Source organism: Cupressus sempervirens, chromosome 7 (assembly GCF_028749045.1).
Source record: "Cupressus sempervirens isolate cs-2001-9-10 chromosome 7, ASM2874904v1, whole genome shotgun sequence".
In the NCBI taxonomy this organism is placed as follows: domain Eukaryota; kingdom Viridiplantae; phylum Streptophyta; class Pinopsida; order Cupressales; family Cupressaceae; genus Cupressus; species Cupressus sempervirens.
Window position 1 is genome coordinate 280,860,576 of NC_143124.1, and position 23,800 is coordinate 280,884,375.

Consider the following 23,800-nt stretch of genomic DNA (forward strand, 5'->3'; position numbering starts at 1 on the left):
GCCCTAGGGTAAAGGGGCTAGAAAGGAGGGTTTTGTAAAAACCATTCTAAAGTTGATCATGAGACCAAAAAAATAGAAGAATCCTTGAATTTAAGTCATCTCTTAAGAATTTTTTGGGTCATGGGAGTTCCAAAAGTCAAGGGATTGTGAGTTGCTTTGTAAATGGCCTTAAACTAGGCCTAGTTGACAGACTGAAATAGCCAGTTTTGAGTGATATTTTACAAAACAAGTGTAGTTAGTTTTGGAGTATATTTTAGAGTGAGGAAAAGGGTATTTTAATCACCCAATATTTTAGGAATTTCTGTGGGAAAGTTTGGAGAAAACAACAAATTAGTAACTGGCAAGGGCTAGTTGGAACAAGCCTAGAAGAGGCAAAATTGAGAAAGTGTAAGAGATGAGTTGCTGAGAGTGTATAAGGATTTGGAAAATGTTAGATGGGATGTTTTGAGATGATAAAAGGTGTTGGGGTCATGGTATGAAGCCAAGGATGAGTTTTGGTATGTTGGAGGCACCAGGGTACACTAGATGCATGGTGAACAATGTGAGTGTTTAGAAGACAAACTGAAGATTTGGGTTATAACCTCTTAGACATGGTTGTAGGAAGATTTTACGAAGTCAAAGACCTTCTCTTGAAACCTAGTAGAGTCTAATTCCTAAGGTAGATTCCAATAATACAAGAGAATCCTGGAGTTGAGTTGTGGTTCCTAAGGGAATATAGGAGGGCTTTGCATCAAACACACACACTTGTTGTATAGTCATAGATATTTTGATCATTCATGAAATTGAACAACACCATGTTAGAAATAGTGTTGTGAAAAAGGACTAAAAAATAGAGGGAAATGGCCATCAACTGATCAAAATTATCCTTAGAGAGAACTATATCTGTCACTGCCCCATTATCATCAGATCGAGACCTACTTTCCTTCTTACTTTTTAATGGTTGTGATCCTCTAAAATTCTAGGCATAAGATGATTAACATACAATGGTACTTGAACAAGGAACACTAATAAATATTGAGGATGTGAATTGATAATACCATTTCACAGATGATTTTGGCACTAATAAATATTGCATAGGATTACAATCTATCAACTAAAAAAATCTATGAACTGTAGACTCACCTTCCTTACCTTGACCCTTTGTAGTGTTACATCATTGGACGATGTATTTTGAATCTATAAATATTGCTCCATCTTTTTACTTTAGTTCTTCATGAGTCAAGGCTCTTTTAATGCATGAACCTGCACCATCGTGCTCTCCCTTACCATGACCAGCCTCTGTGAAATTCCACATATATTGAATTCTACACAACCTATGTATCCTGATCGACCAATAGAATATCTATGCATTCTTGAATTGAGATGCACAATTGTCTAACCAAATAATGTACTGACGATATGTTATGCCCCTGTTAGGAAAATCTCCATAAAATAGTTGAAAACAACCATGTACGAAATCTGTAGAATGTGATCAATAATTGTTGATGTAAAAATGGCACTCCCTCAAAATCTTTCTGTCATCCTCTATACTTAAAGGTGAATGCATGAATGTTATGTGAACAAATATGGAAACCTGTTGAGAAGTATAATACTTTTCTTGCACCTCATTTTGTGGTTGTAGCATGTAGTTATCTGCAAAATCTACAACTAAAACAATGGTATCTAGTGGAAACGTATCCTTGCACAACTTGAATTGCAAATCTAGCCATCAAGCTCTATGGGTATGCCTTGCATACTCGTAAATAATCTTTTCACAAAAAATTTTCATGAACTCATACACTAAAATCTTTTCAATGATTAAATCACATATGTTACCATGTTTCCCATCTTTTAGAGAATATGTCACTGTCTTAAATTTTTTGCAATCTACCATTTTATTTTCAATTGCATGTGTACTATTCATATGTTGACAAGTTGATTAAAGTTGCAAAGAACCACAAAATAAGCATGTACCATCCAATCATGATGTCTTGTAAAATTTTTGGCTATCCCCTATTTCACATAAAATGTTGGATATGAATTCTCTTGAAGATCTTGGTGGCTCATTCATGTTACAATCCTACAAAACAAACTGAGAATGGAAAACTACGAATATATGCCTAAAAACATCAAAATGGTTAGAAAATTCAATATGTATCCTACAAAAACAAGTTGTGTGTGTGTGATTTATCTTCACATAAAAAGGTTTACCCATCTCAAAAAATCTTTGACTTATTTGAATTTTGAGAATACATACCAATAAATTTTGCAAAAAAATTGTGTCTGAGTTGAGTCCAAAAAATGTTTCACATGTGGGTCGCGATTTTGGCTACCAATCCTCCTTCTTACAACATCTCTTTGATTAGGGGAAACATGTGTGTTCTTTTTCCAAAAATCTTCAATCAATGATTTCAAAGCTTCACTAGTTTCTTTATCCTTTCAAGGTAGTCTACTGCCAAATGTCCATAACTCATTTTTTTTTTTGATCTTCCAATCTCTCATGCCTTAACATGGCTCTCCTTAGAGTACCTCTACCAATTTTTAATTTTTTTCTTGTCTTTCTAATGAGTCAAGCTTTCTTCATTTGGCTACTTACTATTGTCGATATAAGTACTCGTCTTGTAATATTACTATCTTTGGTGTGTGATTTAAAACCCACTTTGTCATAAGCACTCATTAGATTCTTTACAATATATTTTTCATTTGAATCATCCATCGTTCTTAGCCCAAGAATCTTCATGATAGGCCTAAATTTCAAATTCCTCATCATTTCAACAAATAGTTAGCATTGACCTGTAATATTTAATTCTTCAAAAAATAATCTCCCCATATGATTAACTTTTCTTTGACAAGTATACTTGCTAATCTTGTCAGGAATTGATTTCAAAATGTTAGTATCAATATAAATCAAATATTTTGGTCTTCTAAAATGAATTCTAGAAGATGTTATAATCTCTTCCATTCTCTCAATATTTTGAACATTAACACAAGGTCAAGTGTATTGCATACCTTGAACCGAAGATGATGTGCCTTGACAATAAGATGCAAAAAATGGAATATCACCTACTTGATGTGTTGATGTTGTGCCTTCAACATGACATGATGGAGTGTGTATATCGTCGGATCTACAAATCAATGTCTCTTCAACATGAGAGGATGATATGACTTCAACATTGGAAGATAGTGTAGTGGACAATATGACTCCAACATTGGAAGATGTTTCAGCGGACGATATGACTCCAACATTGGAAGATGGTGTAGCAAACAATATGACTCCAAGATTGGAAGATGGTGTGGTGAACGATATGAATCCAACATTGGAAGATGGTGTAGCTTCAAAATTCAATTGTCTTTTTGAGCATAATAGTCTCATTCGTTCTCTTTGTCTTTCCAATACTTGCTCTTTGTTTCTTTGTACTGGTGGTTCTTGATCCTCTTCGAAAGTCAATTCTTCATTATTGCTTTGCAATTTTCTTTGCTCACATAGTAATTTCATTTTGTTTATTTTAATTTCCAAATCTCTCTCTCTCTCTATCTTCATTTTGTTTGAGTTTTTGGTTTCTTCCTTATCATGATGATGATTTCTACATGTCAAATCATTCAAACATCTGAATTACTTAAAATGTGTAAATTACAAATTATTCAAATACATATAAAATTATAATTATTTGAATGAATACACAATATATATCAAACAACTTGTCAAATTTTTAACCATTTCGAAATAACATTTCATTCAAACATAAAAATTTCAATGAATTCATTATATATTAAACAACATGTCAAATTATAATCAAATTTGTATCTATATATCAACAAACAATATTTAGAATAGATTGCACTAACCTTTTCTATACAAGGAATATTCAAAAAGTCTTCAAATCATGTATCCAATGATTGAATTTGGTGTTTTCTAGCTTCCAAAAGTGTTGAAATAGTGTTTTCTATGTTGAAACCCGTGATTTCTGTCAGAATAACAGAGTGCATAATAGACCAAAAGCAGAGAATGGATGAAATGGGCCCCAAAGTTTCTTTTTGTCTATTTTTAAATGATTTCACATAGTGTTTACGCACTATAGCATGTACGTACTATAGTGAATATGCACTATGTAGAAACACATCACTCTCAATCTTCCCTACTCTCTATTCTCCCTACTCTCTCTCCCATCCCCTACCCTCTCTCTCTTCCTTCTCTCTCTCCCCTCTCTCATCCCTTACTCTCTCTCTCTCCCCTCTCCCATCCTTTACTCTCTCTCTCGCTCTCCCTCTTCCACCGCCTACTCTCTCTACCTCTCTCACCCTCTCTCCTCTCCCATCCCCTACTCTTTAGATCTCACACACACACTCTTATCCCCCCACTCTCTTCTCTCTGATCTTCTACTCTCTACATCTATCACACACACTCCCATCCCCCCATCTCTTTCCCTCTCCCTCTCCTACTGCCTACTCTCTCTCTCTCTCTCTCTCATTCTTTCTCTCCCTCTCTACTCTCTCTCTCTCTCTCTCTCTCTCTCTCTCTCTCTCTCTCTCCCATCTCCTATCCCTTACTCTCACTCTCTCTCTCCCATCCCCTACTCTCTCTCATAGTCTCCCATCCCCTAATCTCACTCTCTCTCCCATCCCGTACAAGCTCTCTCTGCCACCACCGACTCACTCTCACACTCTCTCCCATCCCCTACTCTGTCTCTTACACACACACACACACACTCCCATCCCCCCTCTCTCCCTCTCCCACCCCCTACTCTTTCTCCCCCATCCCCTACTCTCTCTCTCCTTTCCCATCCCCTACTCTCACACTCTTATACTCTCTCACATCCCCTACTTTGTCTCTCTTATACACATTCCCATTCCCCCCCCTCTCTCTCTCCCTCTGCCACCGCCTACTTTCTCTCCCCCATCACCGTACTCTCTCTCTCTCTGCCACCCCCTACTCTCTCTCACACTCTCACACTCTCTCCCATCCCCTACTCTCTCTTTCATAGACACACACACTCTTATCCCCCCACTCTCTTCTCTCTCATCCCCCTATCTCTCTCCCTCTCCCTCTCCCACTTCCTCTCCTACTACCTACTATCTCTCTCTCTCTCTCCTTCTCTACTCTCTCTCTCCCATCTTGTACAAGCTCTCTCTACCACCACTTAATCACTCTCACACTCTCTCCCATCCCCTACTCTATCTCTCTTACACACACACTCCCATCCCCCCTCTCTCTCCCACTCCCACTCCCTCTCCCACCACATACTTTCTCTCCCCCATCCCCTACTCTCTCTCTCTCTCTCTCTCTCTCTCTCTCTCTCTCTCTCTCTCTCTCTCTCTCTCTCTCTCCCTCTCTCTCCTCTCCCATCCCCTACTCTCTCACGCTCTCACCCTCTCTCCCATCCCCTACTCTGTCTCTCTTAAACACACACACTCCCACCCCCCTCTCTCTCCCCCTCTCCCACCACCTAATTTCTCTCCCCCATCCTCATACTTTCTCTCTCTCTACCACCCCTACTCTCTCTCACACTCTCTCCCATCCCCTACTCTCTCTCACTCTCTCACACTCTCTCCCCCATCCCCTAATCTCTCTCTCTCTCTTTCATAGACACACACACACTCTTCTTCTCTCCCATTCCCTACTCTCTACATCTGTCACACACACTCCCATCACCCTATCTCTCTCTCTCCCTCTCCCACTCCCTCTCCTATCACCTACTATCTCTCTCTCTCAAGTTATCTCTCTTCCTCTCTACTCTCTCTCTCCCATCCCTTACACTCTCTCTCTCCCCCATCCCCTACTCTCTCTCACACTCTCCCATCCCCTAATCTCACACACTCTCTCTCTCTCACACACACACACACACACACTCTCTCTCTCTCTCTCTCTCTCTCTCTCTCTCTCTCTCCCCCATCTGGTACAAGCTCTCTCTACCATCACCTACTCTCTCTCACACTCTCACACTCTCACACTCTCTCCCATCCCCTACTCTATCTCTCTTACACACACACTCCCATCCTCCCTCTCTCTCTCCTCTCCCATCCCCTTCTCTCTATATTTGTCACACACACTCTCATCCCCCCTCTCTCTCCCTCATCCACTCCCTCTTGCACTGGCTAAGTTATTTCTCTCTCTCTCTCTCTCTCAAGTACTCTCTCTCCCTCTCTACTTTCTCTCTCCCATACCCTACTCTCACTCTCTCTCTTCCATCCCCTACTCTCTCTCACACTCTCTCCCATCCCCTACTCTCTCTCTCTCTCTCGCCCCCATCCCATATGATCTCTCTCTACCACCTCCTACTCTCTCTCAAACTCTCACACTCTCTCCCATCTCCTACTTTATCTCTCTTATAAATAAATACGCATTCCCATTCCCTCCCTCTCCCACTGCCTACTCTCTTCCATCCCCTACTCTATCTCTCTTACACACTTCAATTCCACCTCTCTCTCCCTCCCACTCCCTCTCCTACCGCCTACTCTCTCTCTCTCTCTCTCCCATCCCTCTGCCATTTCCTACTCTCTCTATCTCTCTCTCCCCTCTTTCATTCCCCACTCTCTCTCTTTCACACACACACACACACACACACACACACACACACCCATCCCCCCTCTCTCCTCTCCCATCCCTACTTTTTCTATCACTCACTCTCCCTCTCCCACTCCCTCTCCCATTGCCTACTCTCTCTCTCTCTCTCTAACTCTCTCTCTCTCTCTCTCTCTCACACACACACACACACACACACTCACTCACTCTCTCTCTCTCTCTCTCACACACACACACACACACACTCTCTCTCTCTCTCTCTACTTTCTCTATCTTTGCTACCCCCTACTCTCTCTTACATTTTCACACTCTCTCCTATCCCCTACTCTCTCTCTTTATCTCTTACCCACATTTCTATCCCCACTCTCTCTCCCTCTCCCATCACCTACTCTCTCTTCCATCCTCTACTCTCTCTCTCGAGCTACTCTATCTTCCCCCTCTCCCATTCCATACTCTCTCTCTTTCACACACATGCACTCCCATCCTCCTCTCTCTCGCTCTTCCTCTCTCACTTTGTCTCCCACCACCTACTCTCTCTATCTCTTTGTCTCTCTCTCTCTCTCTCAAACACATAGCCATTCCCCCCCCCCCCACCCCACCTAGCTCTCTTTTGGTCTTGGTTTGAAATTTAGGCCTCAATAGTGAATGCGCCCTATAGTGTGCATGCACTACTAAGAATTCAATGCTTCCAATAGTGTGTGCACACTATAGGTTGCACACGCTATTGAAAGCTTTGCATTAAACCCAAGCCTAAGGCTTGGTTTTTCCTTGGAGATCCAACCCAAAGGTTTGGAGTTTATAAATAGGTTTGAGACATGTTTTCTAGCAAACATACAAAAAATGATTGATTTTTCTTGTGTGCTCCCCTTCAAGATTCCTCGTGGTTGGGTATCAATAAGATCAGGTTACATAGTCTTAGCTATCTAACCATATAATTTATTTTTAGTTTAAACTATTTCAAGCCTTTCATCTATAATTTCTTTTGAATGTATGTTCATTTTTTGTCAAAAAACACCATGTACTAATTGGGCTATATATTTTAGGTCGTTCATCGAATTTTGCAACAACTTAGTTTTTTAGAAGCTAGACTCCATTCTACACACTTTGAAAAAAAAAAAGGTTTTGATTTTAGATTAGTTTTCAATTAATTCTAGGGGGAGCACACATATATTTCATATTTTTAGGATGTGTCTAGTTATAAAATTCATTAAAAAGAAAAAACACATTATAAAATTACCCGAAAAATCTAGGATAAACTACATAGTGTTAAGTAACTTTTGACTAGAGCGATTAAAGAACTTCAAAAAAAAAGTGAAAATGTTAGGGGGGCCACACTTTGTACTGTGTTATGTTTTTTTGGAATAAATAGTACCACTTTTTGTGGCCCCCTTTTTTGAGGACCTAAAACTAAACCATTTTGAAAAAAAATTAGTAGTTTAGAAACTTGATTCAAAGGACTACAACTTTTTTTTTTGGTCATATCTTAAAATTTTGAGCGTAACTATCTTCAAATTCTTGTTGAAGTTCAAAATTTTTAGATTTTAGGAAAAATGTGTCCACTTATACCCCCCTTTTGGCACCACAACTTGGTGCACTTACCCATGGATGTTTTGATATAGTCAACATTAATCATGAAATATATTTTGGAACATTTGTAATGGTCACAGATGTATGCAGATAATTTTGTTTATAGTTTATTTCATAGAAATAGTAAAGGTATTTCATGTAAGCCATATATGTTAAAGAAGTTTCTTGGAAATCGTTACAGATGGTTAGAAATGGGAATAGAGCAACTAACAACAATGAGAAAGTCTAAAAAATAAATAAAAGTGAACAACAGGTGAGAGGACTGGGTCCACGTCCACCTAAGTGGTCAAATCTTAGTGTGTTATGTTTAAGGCTTGCCCTATAAGTAAATATACACAATTCCACTAATTCAATGAGTCAAAGTAAGTCAACAAGTCAAAGTGTTGCATGAGGGTCCAAAATGTAAGATTTTTACAAGTCAAGTCTTGAGAGAAGATAATAAGAGTTGGGAGAAATGACCATTATTTGATGAAGAAAAGAAAGATGCTTAGGAAAAAAATATGAAGACTATAATGATTATGAATGACTTTTAAGAGCTCATAGTCAATGCATTCAAATATGTAACTAAGCCAAGTTATTTTTTAGACCTCCCAAATAATGAAAAGATCTACTTCAAGTAGACAACTTGGAAAGACACAAAAGCCCTTAGTTGGATAGATACATAATTGACAAAGGTCATTGTTTCTCTAATAGTAGTAGTTAACCATGCAATTGAGGCTTGGGAAGTTTTAAATATAAATTTCAAAAAAACTAATAAAACTAGGATGGTAAAATTCAAGCATGCTTCAAAGAAATTTTTGAACTTTCCAAATGAAGGATAGTGAGTCAATTTCATATTTTTTGTCAAGAGTCTCCAATTCAAAAAATAAAATGAGAACAAATGGTGAAGCAATGAAAGAGAAAAGGGTTTAGCAAAAAATATCCTTAAAAGTTGACAATCAAAGTTTGATGCAATAATTATTATTGTTGAAGAGGGGGAGGACCTCTCAACATGTACAATGGGTGAGATGGTTTGTTCTTGTCAAACAAATGAACAACACCTAAATATGTTGAAAAATTCTCCCAAATAATAAGCTTCCTAATCTCTAGTCAATGCAAGTAGTGTAGAAGATGAAGAAACAAAATTAGATGTAGCTAAAGGGTTAAAGGGAGCGATAACTTTAAAAAACAAATTTTTGAAGTAGATATCTCAAGATGAGCACATCACCAAGAAAGAGAAATCTATTCTTAATCCATCTTTGGACTAATTGAGAAGACAAATAGTTCAAGTTAGAAGTATGATAAGAACAATGTTGGATGTTATTATTATTACAATTTTTGTTATTATGCAAACTGTGGGTATGTACAGGATCATGGTGTACCAAACTATGGCCTTAAGTGGCAGTGAAAAACCAGCAAATCAGGGTTATGTCAACTTGACACATAATTTTAAAGTGGTTCTGGACTTTATATCAAAAAGTTGTAAGAAAATAATCTATAGGAAAATGAATCTAGTTTCCAAACTACAAGGCCTTATTTGGAGAAAAAATTATTTGATTGGTCAAAAGTTTGGATTTTAATGTAGTACTACAAAAATTTAAGGGCGAAAATAAAAAGTAGGTGTATGTCTGACCACCTTAATCATAATCAAATGATAATATTTTTAAATATAATTTTAGATATAAAAGGTAGACTCATGCCTAGATGTGACGCATATTTTTGGCAATTTTTATTGCAAATAAATAATTAATTGTGAATTTTCTACTATACTATTTTCAGAATTAAAAAACTCCCGTGTCTGACCACCTTAACTAGTTCAAAAAAAATCAAAATTAAGTTTTTTTTCTTCTTTTTCTTATACTAGTCGAAGCATAGAATGTGACGCATCTTTTGGATTTCATAAATCTTATACGATTTGAAAGTTATAGCTATTTTTCAACCAGTATGTCAATCAACACTTTGTCGCTAACTCCATTAGAAAATAAGTAATAATTACTTACTGAAATCGTAATTTGACAAAACTTACATTTATGAAAAACTAAGAACAGTCTTAAGAAACCCTTTTCATTACATCAAATTTTGGTTTAAAAAAAGTCGTCAGCTACATGCTTGAAGTAAAAAATACATAAGAACATGCCAAAAACACATTTTCGGGATGTTTTAAAGATGACCATATAAGGTTGGTATTGAAAGATATAGTAGGAATTATAAAGGTATTAATTGTTTTCATTTAGTATCAGGATGGGTGGGAAAAAAGTGGGAATAGATTTTGAAATTCTTTGAGGCATTTCAGAACTACATATTTTTTTAGATCACCACTTTTTGGCACACCATGATCCTGCACATACCCAAGTGAATGTTGGAATAAAACATAATTAGATAAAATAATGTGCAAATGTTGAAAATAAACATGTAACTAGATGATTAAAGTCAATAATCTTCATCATGTACAACATTGCTAAGAAAAGTAGTGGTGAATATGATAATTGGTTTGAAAAGGTTTTGAAGTCTAAGATTAAAATGAAGAACAATGAAATATGTTTTAGTTGCAAACATGAATTATATTATCGATAGTAACCAAGGTGAAAAGAAAGAGATGAACAATGCTTATTTTGATTGTAATATAAACTATGGTCTCTTAGATTGTTGAATAGTTAATTCAAAAAGATTGCAAAGTTCAAGTAGAGAAGGACAAATGTTTTATTTTTGAAAAAATTTACCAAAATTATTTTTTCCCCAGTGCAAAAAACTAAAACCTAAAAGTTTCCTTTATAGATAAAGACATGTTTCTCATTTAAATCTATAGCTGCACCTCATGGATTTGAAAATTTGAATGCTAAAGTATCTACAGTAATTTAATAGAACATATCCCTCTCAGTCCTCCAAAATATTTTAATTTAAGACCCCTACTCCCATATTAAAAAAAAAAAAGATAGATGATTTTCAAAATATACATGAATAATCACATGAATTACTTTAGCAAAACAACCCCCTTGATCTTTTTATTCTACCAAGGTGCATCATCAACTCTATATAGTCCTCCACATAATCAATAACAGTTTTTATCTATACATATGGCATGAAACACACTATATCCTCCTCCACATCCCCAACTCCATTTTACAAGTCATGTTCAATCTACCATTTGTCATTTCCACAATTTCTCACCTGAAAATTTGTGTAGATTGTTATCTTTTCCCTAGCCATGGCTATGCTATCAAATGACTAGTTTAGTAAACCATTTAAAAAAACTCATGAAAAACTAGAAGTATTACTTTTCTTTTAGAAGTGAACAATTGTTAAAAGATTAGATCATATATAATAAAAACTTGCAGTTTAGAATAGACTAGAAGATATCAAGCTGCTTATTTTTCAAAAAAATCTAGACAACGATGGAGATTCATGAAGGAAATTTCTGCTATAAATTTTCTAGGGCAACACCTAATTACATGTCAAGGTGACTGATTAATCACGAAAGTGGATAACTAGGAGTAGTGATTTAAATGTCCTCATTTATTAATATCCACATCCTAAATTTTGGTTTTTTTGGGGCATTAGCAATCTTAAAAGTCAAGTTAATGTATTTTTCTATGTTGGGAATACTAAACATGGATATCCTTGTCAACCACCTAAGGTTGCCTATGGTATCTTCAATTCTCCTAAGCATGTTTAAATTATGTAATACATTTTTCAATATTGATATTATGGCACTACAAATCAAAAACTTATAATTGTATTTTAAATATCTTAATAAATATCATTTAGTGGTTAGTAGTTGCCAAGGTGCCTATTTTCATTTAATCCTAAGGTTATTTTAATTGCAGTTGGGATTTAAGAAAATAGTCACCTCAAGAATGATTACTCTCAACATAATATATATAGGTATATACAAGCTAGTGGCAGTCACAATGCAAAAGCTAAAGTAATTTTTATTTTTTCTATTTTGATAAGCTTATTGCCAAATTAGTAATAAATTTGTAATTATAGTTGTATAAATTTGCTATAAAATTATTCTTCAAATTTTTATTTGAATTCTATAAATGATGTCTAATTTGCATCACTTTTTTTCTAGTTTAAGGATATTGTTATGTAAATTATTATTGTTAGGAGTAGGATTACGGTTAGTGTTCGAGAGAGTTAGGGTAAGGGTTAGGGTTAGTGTTAGATCTAAGGTTAACATTAGGGTTAGAGTAAAAAAATGATTACAATTAGAATTAAGATTAAAAGGGTTAGGGTTAAGGTTAGAGTTAGAGTTGGAGTTAGCATTAGCATTAGGGTTAGGGTGATAGTTAACATTAGGGCTAGGATTGGAATTAGGGTTAAGGATAGGATTAGGGTTAAAGTTGGGGTTAGGATTAGGGTTAAGGTTAGAGTTAGGACCTATGCTACTAACTAACTTATGGTTAGATTTAAGGCATAGGAAATATGGTAAGGGAAATGGTTGCATTTAGAAGTTGGGTTAGGGATATAGTTATAGTTATGATTATGAGTATGGTTAGGGTTAGTGTTAGGGTTATAATTATAGTAAGATTCAAACATGTAATTTTTAGGATATACTTAGGTTTATAGATAGTATAAGAGTTAGGCTTAGGATTTTAGATTATATGTAATTTTATAGTTAAGATTTGTATAAGAAATCTAATGGATAGGAGTACATTTATGGTTAAAGTTAGAGCTAAGGTTAAAGACTTGGTTATATATATGGTTAGAGTTAGAGTTAGGGTTAGGGATAAGGTTAGCATTAGGGTTATCATCAAATAGATATCAAATTCGACTATAAATGATAGCTTGATATTGATATCATTTAAGGTTTTGAGGTTGAACTTTCAATAGAAACATGGCAAGGGCAAACCATCAAATACTTAACTAATTATCTAGATCAAATTTATTGTAGCTGAGAAGAATTTGTTAGGAATGTGCGAAATAATTATAGCTCAATAAAGTAGTATGAAGGAAAAATGATCCTAGATGATGATGTATGAGATGCTAACCATGATTCAGAGGATAGAAAAATTAACTAAAAAGTCATGAGTATGTGTACATAGAGTGGGTTCTCGACCATGTTGTGACACTAGAGGCAATACACTCAGATGAATAAAGGACAAAGTCTTCAAATCACAATAGTTCATATTGTATGTAATCATTTTACCTTTTTTCAATGGCAAGTGTTTGATGTAGGTTTGAAGATTGCATAGCAGGATGAACATTTGCATAATCAAATCAAACTTTAGTGGATGTATCATCTATAAGGGGCATCTTCATTGCATTTTTTATTCAGGTGTACCTAGTTAGAATGTTCATTTTATTTATATGCATAATTCTGTAGAGCTGAAATATTATATAGTTTCATCCTTTATAATTATAATTATAATTTTATAAATAATTTATATAATAGATAAGTGGACAGTATTAATTATAGCATTTTAAATCAAACATCATAGATATTGAGAAATATTTAATTATTCCCAAATCTATGTTTGGTTTCTCTCTAAATCACATGATTTAAAGTATATTCTAGACTATTTTAAAATTGCACCCATATATTTGATCTATTGTATCTTGATTACTAAATGGTCTATAACTGATGTGCATAGAATTTTATTAAATTTTATATTTTAAACTTATAATACTTACTCTATCGCCCTTTGGCACAAATCTTTATATTTTTCATAATTCACAGTCCATACACTTGCAATTATTTCATATATTTCCTTTGAAGAATTAATATATTCATTTTCTCCAATAATCTATAACAATTACTTTTATTTAAAATATTCATACATTCATTCATTAATGTTGATTTTTAATTTGCAAGTCAAAAGCTTATTGTAATTCTCTCCATTTGGAAGACTTTCATTGCATCCATATTTTGACCAATCTATTATATGCATCTCGGGATTAAGTGTTTTTTTCAAATTTAGGTACAACCACCTTAGTTTTGAAGAGCCATAAGTGTTGGAAACTTGGGCCACATAGTTCAATTTTGTCAAGTTGGCCATAGCTGGTTGGATATCTTAGCATTTAGTTTGCAAGACTCATAGGATTTCAATTTTTAGTTTCAATAACCAACAAGACTAATATTAGGGTTAGGAGTTGAATTATGATTAGGTTTAGGATTTAGCATTAAATCTTGGGTAAGTTAATATAATTAGGGTCAAGGTCTAGTATTAGGATTAAGGTTTATGTTATGGTTATAGTTATAGTTAGGCTTAGGGTTAGGATTGTGGTTAGGATTTAGACTATATCATTAGAATCATGATCAATGTTAGGCTTAATCTAATTTTTAGGGATAGGGTTAGGATTATGGTTAGGGTTAGTGTTTAGATTATATTTTAGTAAGGATTCATATCAGGGTTTCTTATGGTTAAGAAGTGAGGATCACTATAAAATTTATATTTTGTGTTCACATCATGGTTAGGTTTAGGGATAACTTTTGGGTTTATGATATATTTAGGTTTAGGTTCATACTTATGTAAGAGAAATAGTTATAATTAGAGTTATTCTATAGCCTATGACTAAGATTCAAGTTAGGATTATGGTTATGGTTTAGATTTTAGGGTTATGGTTAGAATCAAGGTCAATTCTAGGGTTTATATAATGTTTAGAGTTGAAATTGTTGAAAAAAATTGGTTAATTGTATATTGTCTTTGACATTACAAAAAATGTCATATCATTGCCAGTTAGTGTATGTCGAACTCACTTGTGTGATGAAGATAGTTTCTTGTGTCTTTTGAGCATTCCAAAGTTTGTTTATTTTAGAAGACAATGTCTACCGAATTTACTTGGGCAAGAAAGAAAAGATCACAAAAGTTGAGTGTTAACCAAGTTCAATTGGTTAATGAAGGAAAAGTTGGATAGAACTAGTGTTAATGGAGCTCACCTAGCTACCAAAGGAACTTTGTGGAAATGTAGTGTCAACCAAGTTCACTTGTTTAACATAGGAAAATCATTTCTCATTTAGTGTCTACTAAGCAAGGTTTGCTAATGAAGGATTTTCTTATTTTGGTATATTGAATTCAATTGTTTTGTTTATTGGTTCTAACTAACAGAGGAGATGAATATTAAGTATTCTATGTTCTATTCAAACCAATTTGACAATGTGTATGATATAAATATAATGTCAAGATGGGAATTGAATGTGAAAAAGTATTAGAAGAAAAAATGATGCTTAGAGGAAGCGAATTAGAAGGATAAGAAAAATATCCTTGGTAAGATGCAAAGATACATTCAATTAGAAAGGATCAAGTATATAAGCTAGGATTGAGATCTATAATCAGCAATTTAGTTGCATTAGAAATCAAGTGATCTCATTGTTACTCTCTAACCATTGTAGCAGTGTTCTAAATCTCTTAATAGAGTTGGTTTAAAAAATATTTGTAAATCTTCTTACAAGGTGGAATTTCTAGATTGGATTGTCTAAAGACCTCTAACAAGGCTGCTCCTAACAGGGTGATTAAACCGTCTAACAGGGTCATACTTAATAGCGTGTTTTGTAACCTTTAATAGGGTTGGCTCCTAATAGGGCTCATTTCATAATAGTGAAAATCAATAACCAATTGCAATTGGTGGTTTTTCCCAAATTAGGTTTCTACTTTAAATATTGGTGTCACTTGTGTTCATGCTATGTATTTTACGTGTATGAAACTAAGTTAAATAAGGTTAATCAATGATTATATCTTAAGATTTGTATTTTCCAAGTTACTGTTGCTATTTCAATATTTTTTAAGTTACAACATTTACTACTGTAAATCGAGTTCTTGTGTATTTTTTGAGAATTAGTATTTTTAGTGAAGTTTATGTTATATACTGACATCTAAGGGATCTGGGATTTACTTTAGTGGTAACTGGTTCACCCCTCCCCTCTTAGTTACTCCTCTTATATTCCCAACAATTAGTATAAGAGCTTCTTGATTCTTATAGAGAAAGGTTTCAAGGACCTAAGCTAAAGATCAAGATGTCTTATAGGAGAGACATTCCCAAGCTGAATAAAGATAACTTCCTCGCATGAACAACAATTATGAAGCCACACTTAGCAAGTATTAGTGATTTTGGTTTGAAATATTTAGAAAATGCTTACAAGGCTCCTACTAGAACATTGACTATAAAAGAGATGTTTGAAAAAAAAAATCATAACATCATGATGATTGACATTGCATTAGCTCTCAACTATGTTGAGTTTGATGAGGTCAAAGGATGTGCTATTGCTCATGACATGTGGACCAAACTATAGGATATCTATGGAGGTGATGGTAACATAAAAAGAGCCAAGGTAGAAAGCTTGAGAGGTTAGTTTGATCAGATAAAAATTAGAAAGGATGAAAAAATTGTAAAATATGTTGAGAGAATCAAAGCATGTGTTAATACTATCAAAGCCTCTAGAGGAATAATTGAAGATGTAACAATGGTAAGAAAGGTACTAAAAACCCTTCTTCCTATCTATGCAATCAGAGTGTCTACTATTCAAGGGATGAGATGTGATCCAAATAGCAAGATAACTTTGGATGCTCTAGTTAAAAGATTGACTACATTTGAACTACATAACTATTATAATTATACTTCTAGTTCTAGAAATCTTGAATCTACATTTGAAGCCAAGGTATCACTTAAGAAGAAGGCCAAAAAGATTAAAAGAAATCAATTTGAAAGTGAAGAGGAAGATAGTTCTGACAGTGATCTTGAACCATTGAAGCATTGCTTGCAAGAAGGTATCCCAAAGGCAAAGGAAAGTATAAACATAAAATCCCTTTAATCTATTTCTCTTGTGAAGAAATTGGACACAATGTTGCAAGATGCCCAAACAAAGAAGAAAAATAAGAAATGAAACACAAAAAGTATAAAGGCAAGAAGGATTTCAAGAACTTCAAGGAGTACAAGGAAAAAGGTAAGCAATCTTGTTTTATGGCTAAACAATTTAGATAGTAGTGAAGAAATGAAATGATTTATATTATTGTAAAAGATGAATCTAATAATGAAGGAGATAAAATGGTACTTATATCTCATGTTAGCAAAAATGATACATGGATTATTGATAGTGGTTGGGTAAAAGTACAAAGTGTTTGCATTATGTTATATTTTTCATTAGTGACAACACTTACTCAATTCTAAATGCTTACCGAGCATCCAGTGGTTACCTTGTAAGCTTAGCAATTATATAGTTTACACCGAGCATTCCTAAAGCTATTGAGTAAACATAGGCAATATGGAGAACAACGGTGTCTACAAAGTTTCTCAGTATATACCATGCTTCACAATGTCTACCGAGCAGTAAGTTTGTGTCATGAAGATTTAGAGCAAATTGAGCATTGGAAGAAATAGTGTTTATTGAGTAAAACAAGGTAAACTTAGTGTGTAGTATCTACCGAGTGACACTACATCTATCAAGTCACCAATGGTTACCAAGTTTAGAACTCAATCGAGTGATTAGTAAGGAGTGAGGCTTCACTTCTACCAAGTGCATGATGATGCCGAGTAATGCACTGAATTTCGTGTATCAGAAGGTCACCAAGTCAGTTCAATGAACCCAAGTTATTTACTATTGGGCCAACTTTGTAATATATTTTCAATTGTATTTTTGATGACCTTGCAACTTTGTAAATTTGAAAGGTATATATGTAAAATGTGTTGTAAGATATCAAATATCAAGAAACCACAAACTAATGTGAAGTAATTTTGAAGAGTATCTGTGAAGGATTTTCAACAACAGTTCAAGGAATATAGCAGGGTCAATACAAAGGTAGAAACATTATATTCATCACATAAGGTGATCAGTGCATAAAGGATCTTATTAAAAATTAGTTGTAAGTAGATCCACTGCTTCATCTTAACTAGTGAATCAGTCTTATAAATCCTCTAACAAGGTAGACTTAATAGTCTTTGTATAAATCTCCTAACCAAGTGCATACTTCATTGTATGTTTGTAAATCCTCTAACAAGGTGGACCTAGTAGTCCTTTGTGCTCCTAACAGGGCAGATCACTAGAAGTGGTCAATGCAAGCCTTAATAGGCCAATTTTATGTTATAGTATTGAAGTTTTGTGGGTATCATCGCCACCCTAGTTTTACTTTCTATTTGGAAGGTTTCTGGGTCACCAAAATATTATGTTCTCTTGTGCATTGAATGTTTTATATTTTAGAACTAATGTATGTAGTAGCATAGATGTATGTGTGGTTAATATAAAGGAAAGTTTTTAAAGTTATTGATTCACCACCCCCCCACCCCCCCTGCCCCCTCTTAGTAACTTGTCATATCTTGAATATTTCCAACAATTGGTCTCAAACCTGTGTGGTTCTCAAGATAAAAGTTTGGCAACTTGAGCAAATATCTAAAAGACAAATGGAGATATTCAAAATTGACAAGGCAATCAAAAATGAAAAGTTAGATCTAGAGATGGCCATAGCTCAACTCAAAGAAGCAAAGGAGCATCTTTCCCAATCCTTAAAAAGAAGGAACTTGCAAGACAAATGAATGACCATCAGTATGTTGAAGAAAAGATTGAAGACCTTTTACCATCAAGTAGCTCAGATGAAGCTAATGAGGCAATGAAGGAACTCCTAGCAAAGAATGGCTCTTTGCAAGAAGAAGTAAGACAACTCAAAAGAGAACAAGAAATCCAATCAATTAGGCTATGTGAAATTTTGAAACATAGGAATAAGGCAATATTTGGATGGGACTACAATACTTGGTGCAGATGTCATTATTGTGGAGAATATGGACATACTGGTATAAATTGTGCAAGGCATCACCTAAGGAAGAATGACACTACTATAAGGTGTTACACATGCACATAACTCAGTCATATAGCCAAAAATTGCATGAATATAGGAAAAATTTAACATGAAAAGAAAGCAAGGGCTGACAACATAAGGAAACAAATGAAGCAACAATGGATCACCAAATCCACTGAAGACACAAGCTCAAATCATGAAAGTGAAGTCACTCAAGGAGTGGGTGACTCTAGCCCCTCAAACTAAATTCCTAAGAATGTGTTGGAGTTATACTCAGCAAGAAAATCATAAGCAATTCCAAGAAATATGAGGAATGCAAATGATCCAATCAGTATCTGGATCATAGAAAGGTTATCTTTCATCGAGTTGCATCAGACTCTATTGAGGAAAGTAATCAAAGACCTCACTGAGGAAGGTTGGGAGTAAAAGGAATTTGGTTTGTCTGTTGAATTGATACTCTTTATGAGTTAGGTCAGTGGATGATAGTCTATCATGCACTATGATAATATGGTACCTATCATTAATGGCAAAAATTTCATCAAAATGGGTGAAATTCAACCTCAATTTTCATCATATCCTCAAAGAAAAGAGTTCTCCAGGTGCATCTCAAGTGATTCTAAGCGATTCTGAGCGAATTTATAGTTAGGGAATTTTTTTGAAGATTTCCATCACTTATTAAGTAGTAATGGCATTTGGAAGCACCAGTAGTAGCAAGGTGAAAAGAGGATTAGAGATGTTGGTCAAGGGTGTAGAATGGAAAGCACCAAATTTCAAGTTTGTTCCTGTAGTGACAGAGGCACTTGACCCTAATGGAAAGCAATCAAAAATTCCACCAAAGGTACTTCTGATTAACGATATCCACACTCATTTTAAATGTTCAATTCAAGAGCTAAGAACCCTAGAAATGACTAGTGCTTTAGAAGAAATGCATGTTAATGGCTCTCTAAAACCCAAGCACAAGCATTTGGAAACAAAAGGGTTGACACACATATCCCACCTGCCAAGAAGCTTTTAGATAAAATGGATCAAGTATATTCTTAGCCATGTTCACAATGGTTAGCTATGGTTGGAACAATCCATATTGATCACCAAAAAGATGATTCACGAGATTACTGACCTTCCTATTCTAAGCAAGGCTAAATCCACCAAAACCCTAGGTCAAGATGAACTCCAAAAGAAAACCCTAGCTGAGTGGGATGGTAGAGGCTTGAAAATTAGCACTGTTACTAATGTAGAGCTGAGGTTTGGAATTCATGTAATTTATCACAAGATTTACAGTTCTAGTCATTTGAATAGTGTGCCATGCGAGGTAGTATATTTAGTATTCAAAGTTATGAAGAAAAATTTGGAATTTGACCTGTCAGAACTACTATTAAGGAAACTAAACATGAATATGGATAGCATCAGGTAATCAAAGAACAATCCCTACAAATTTGGTTCTTTGTTAACATGTCTCTTCTTTTATGTGAACAAATTCTTTCCATCCAAAGGTTTTGTCGTATGGAGAAAAGATGTTCCCATTTTGTATCAAATAAATGAGTTTATAGTAGAAATGGGTATAAACTTTGATAGTATAATGGATAATTATTTTGAAGACTTCAAATATAGAATAAACAACAAGTTTAGGATTCCTCCTAAACTTGTTGAGGACTATAAAGATGATGCATGTTTCATGGTAGACTGCGATAGAGCATACATCTAGGTAGTCAGGCCCCAAGTTGCATGGGTGAAACCTCTCCCTTATGAGGTCAATATTGATGAAACTAGGGACATCATTGAAGCACTGGTAAATGAGCTTGTAGATCCCAAGAAACTAGCCTTTGGTACTTATGATGAGGCAAAAGCCAGAATTGAATTAGAAATTAAGCTACTTCAAGCAATCAACAAAGGTAAGAGAAAGATTGCTAAGATGAAAACTATCATTGGTCCCTTAATGCTTAACGAGGGAAAAGGAGTGGACAAAGAAGAGGATCAATAAAAAGAAGAAGAAGAGCAAGAATTAGAGAAAGAGGTAGAGCTAGCAAAGAAGAAAGGGAAGGTTACCATCACTAAACCTCTAAAGGCCTCCATAGCTATTTTCACCAGGAGAGGCAAAGGAAAAAAAAAAGGTGAAGTAGTATTCAACAAGCCCCAACTTACCTTCCAAGAAATGTTGAAATAGATGGAAGAAGGAGCTGGCATCAAGAACTTCAAAGTTTTAAAGTTTGAAACCAAAACTGATGTGGAGAAGATGCAGATTGATGAGCTAGTACTCACCAAAATGGGAAAGTGGAAGTATTCCCCAGACTAGATTGCTCCTTAGATCTCAAAAGAATTATAAGTAGGACCACAACTGAGGTGGGAATCAGCCACACAGACAACAAAAGACATCTATGAACAATCCTTGAAGAATCTATTACCAAATCTCACTGAGGCAAAAATAAAGGCAGCAATGAAGAATAATGAAGGTAAAATGATGATTAGATTTCACACATGTTTGATTCTAATTAAGGAAATTGAGCATGTTGTAAGAGATTCAACAAACATGTGGAAGAATATCTATCATTTGCATAAGCCTAGTGATGATCCAGTTGTGATTAAGGATGATGATGGTGATAGTGATGATGAAGAAGATGACAACACTCCATGTGCTACTGTTGATATTGAAGATTATTAGGCACTAAGGGATGATGATGAAGAGAAAGGGGAAGAAGTTGAAGAGGAAGACAAGGAGGAAGTAAATGAAGAAGAAGACCTAATGAAGATTGCAGCAAAAGTCATTGCTTTGCTTCCTCACTCTCCACCTAAGCCAACAACATCATTAGGGTTGGAGACAACTTCAGTAGGATTGATTGAATCCACATCAGAAATATCATCTACTCCTACCACCCCTTAGCTCCAAGAATCTCCTATGAAAGTATCAGTTACTTCATCTATCGAGCTACAACTCTCTTCATCAACACTCGAGAAATCAATCAGAACATCATCAACTGTGCCAATTTCTTCTACTCCATGTACAGTAAGTGTGCCGACCCATTCTACAATTTTTTCTACCATAGCTCTAACTACACCAATATCTGTTAGTACTTCACTTGTAAATATTCTAGCCTATACATTACCCATTGGTACATCATTTTTGGGAAGTAGATCAATTTTGGATACAGTTGGTACTTCTCTCAGTGTTCCTCTGGTTGGACCAATTCAAGCCTTTTTTTCTAGTCCATCTATATCAACTATTGTTTTTGTTTCTAAATCCAAGGAAGTAAGAACTGAAGTAAAACCTAAGTCACCTCTAAAACTTTTTCTTATTGGTAAGGTAATTGATGAAGATTTAGACTTAGATAAAGACTCCTCTAAAACTTCTGCTTACTGGTAAGGTAATTGATGAAGATTTAGACTTAGATAAAGACTCCTCTAAAAATTTTGCTTACTAGTAAGGTAATTTATGAATATTTAGGCTTGGATAAAGAAATTATTATTCCCAAGATAGATTTGGACACTACCTCAGCCAACAAAATTAGAATGGTCAATCAGCTTTTAGAGAAAAAGGCAAGGCAAAAGTAGCTAAGAGAAGAGAAGAAAAGCTAATACACAATAATAGAGAATGCCAAAAATATAATTACCGACGCTATTGGTGTTGATGTTGATCCATCTCAACACATTTTGTTACAATTAGAAGAGGGTATAAATAAGTTCAATGAGGACACCTCTGGGAAAGAGAAGCTCATTGAAAAGGAAGAGAAGACATTTGACAATGAGGTGCTTGAGCACATTGCTCAACACATTGCAATAAAGTAGGTAGAATTATCCATAATTTTGAGAAATCTTTTACAAATATAACATTACTTTTTGGCAAGCTCTATGATGTTACTGAGTACACCAAGGATGTTAAAGAAAAATTAAATAAGATAGATGTGGAAATGAAGGCTAGTGCTCAAAAGTTATAGCTTGACCATAGTTCAAACTCTTCACATCACATGAAGGTGAAATTTTTGTCAGAAAAGAAAGTAGAGTTACTTAGAGAAGAAGCTAGGATCAAATCTACACTGATTGACATCTAGAATAAGATCCTTCCAGTCATGGAGCAAATGCAGAAACATATTGCCTATTCCAAAACATTGATTCATGACAACAATTTTTCTATAGTAGATCATATGATTGAACTTTTTGCAAAAGTTCAACTAGCTCTCTCCACCTGCAAAATTTTGCAAGATAATTGGGATAAGAAATTGCCTCTTATTCTCAAGGTACACTTTGAATTTCTCTCTCATTTTAGTGTCTCTATTTGAATTTATTGTATATATTCTTTGGCATTATTGTCAAAAAGGGGGAGTATGAGATGAACAAGAGAGCAAGGGGGTAAAAGAGACTTGTGAAGAAATAAAATAAATTGACATATGTATAGATAAAAGCTATGTATGCCAAATGTATGGGGGAGACATGTAAGATATGTATATATAGCAGATTTACAAAGATCAATTTTAGTAAATCAAAATCAAAATGTCAGTTAACATAAGTTTTGGTTCATAAGTGTTTTTGTCACTAATGCCAAAGGGGGAGATTGTTGGCATTATGTTATATTTTTCATTAGTGACAACACTTACTCAATTTTGAATGATTACTGAGCATCCAATGGTTACCTTGTAAGCTTAACAATTATATAGTTTACACTGAGCATTCCTGAAGCTACCGAGTAAATATAGGAAATGTGAAGAAAATTAGTGTCTACTGAGTTTCTCAATATCTACCATGCTTCACAGTGTGTACCAAGTAGTAAGTTTGTGTCATGAAGATTGATAGCAAATCGAGCATTGGAAGAAATAATGTTTGTCGAGTAAAGCAAGGTAAACTCAATGTGTAGTATCTATCGAGTGACACTGCATCTACCAAGTCACCAATGGTTACCGAGTTTAGAACTATATCTCATGATTAGTAAGGACCAAGCCTTCACTTCTATCGAGTGCATGAAGATGCTGAGTAATGCAGTAAACATCGTGTATCAGAAGGTCACTGAGTAAGTTCAGTGAACTCG